At 48.3% G+C, this 1807-nt stretch overlaps 1 long non-coding RNA gene across 1 annotated transcript; it reads left to right on the forward strand.

Annotated features, from left to right (window-relative positions):
- Window positions 1–336: 336 nt before the first annotated feature.
- LOC138615040 (uncharacterized) lies at window positions 337–1807 on the forward strand. The gene is made up of 2 exons (XR_011310396.1): window positions 337–648; window positions 1008–1807. It is a non-coding gene; the product is annotated as an uncharacterized lncRNA (long non-coding RNA).

A 1807-nucleotide genomic window follows, 5' to 3' on the forward strand; every position in this document is an offset into this window, starting at 1 on the left:
ACATGTTGTTGTGCTACTGTGACATGTTGTACTACTGTGACATGTACTACTTTGACATGTTGTACTACTGTGACATGTTGTACTACTGTGACATGTACTACTGTGACATGTTGTTGTACTACAGTGACATGTTGTTGTACTACTGTGACATGTTGTTGTACTACAGTCACATGTTGTGCTACTGTGACATGTTGTACTACTGTGACATGTACTACTGTGACATGTTGTACTACAGTGACATGTACTACTGTGACATGTTGTACTACTGTGACATGTACTACTGTGACATGTTGTTGTACTACAGTCACATGTTGTGCTACTGTGACATGTTGTACTACTGTGACATGTACTACTGTGACATGTTGTACTACAGTGACATGTACTACTGTGACATGTTGTACTACTGTGACATGTACTACTGTGACATGTTGTACTACTGTGACATGTTGTTGTACTACTGTGACATGTTGTTGTACTACAGTCACATGTTGTTATACTGTGTGCAGGTGAGGGTCCACGGGCTCACCTGGAGAGGCTGGCTGAGTGTCTCCGCTGGTCATACGGAGCGGGCATCGTTCTGCGGCTCGGGAACATCGCCCGGCTGGAGCTCAACTACTGCATCCCCATGGGGGTTCAGAGCGGAGACAGGTAGGACCGCTCAGCACACCTGGCTCGTCACCGTGATGAGGTTCACCTGCTCAGGTTTCCAAACACACAGAGAGAAGAGAGTCTGACCAGCTGACAAATGAGGAGTCAGATCCATCAGATGAAAAGAACCATGATGTGATGTCATGATCAACTGAAGAGAGGAGCTGAAGCTCAAGCAGCCTCGGTGTCCCTCACTGTGTCCCTCACTGTGTCCCTCCTGTGTCCCTCACTGTGTCCCTCCTGTATCCCTAACTGTGTCCCTCATTGTGTCCCTCCTGTGTCTACAGCATGAAGCCAGTGTTTCCTCCACCACTCTGCAGGGATGATGGTAACATGTCTGTCCTCTCACTCTCCTGCAGAATATGTGACGGGGTCCAGTTTGGAGCAGGGATCCGCTTCCTGTGACCTCATCACTGAGCGCCGCTTCAGCCGAGGCAGAGACGTGGAGGGAGAACGTCTTGTTGTCACCTGTAACTAATGTAGAGTGGCTCACTAGCATGAGTCCTGTCCTGGAAACACTTCATTATGCATCACTCCAGGCTTTTAACCAACAGAGTACCAGTGCTGGGCTCAGAACCGGGCCACCGTCCTCAAACTGGACCTATTAAATCAGGTATAATTAACCAGGTATAACTAACCAGGTATTAGTTTCCTGAAGCAGTTGCTGGATCGTAACCTCTGAATGTTCCAGCAGCTGTTCTCATCAGAACGTGTCTAAAGGATGTTTTGGTCCTCGGTTTGATGTCTCCAACACCGCTACTTTGTTTGTGGTAAAGTCACCCACCTGAAGTTTCACCCACTGTTTCCACGGTGACACAGAGTCAGTCATTTTCCAGATTTTGGGCATGGTCCCCTCTTTGCCTCCCAGGACGTTTCTCCTCCAGGAGTCTGACGTGTTGATGATGTACTTTGAGATTGAACGTATACCTGGCGTGTTTTATTAAGTTCTTCTGTGTGATGAGTGACTGAAGCAGCAGCAGGAGGTCCATGTGGACAGGAAGCAGAACTCTGAATGCTAACAGCAGCAGGAGGTCCATGTGGACCGGGCCGGCAGCAGAAGTGGAACCTCCCTGAACAACCTCCACCAGCAGTGCTCTTACTGTTAGTCCTCTTTTTGATGTAGAAGCTGTTCACTAATAAACCAAGCTGATCCTCCTCA

This window comes from Brachyistius frenatus, unplaced genomic scaffold (assembly GCF_029030835.1).
Source record: "Brachyistius frenatus isolate BFR_SWC_R1_liver_20210118 unplaced genomic scaffold, ASM2903083v1 Contig_668, whole genome shotgun sequence".
Classification (NCBI taxonomy): domain Eukaryota; kingdom Metazoa; phylum Chordata; class Actinopteri; family Embiotocidae; genus Brachyistius; species Brachyistius frenatus.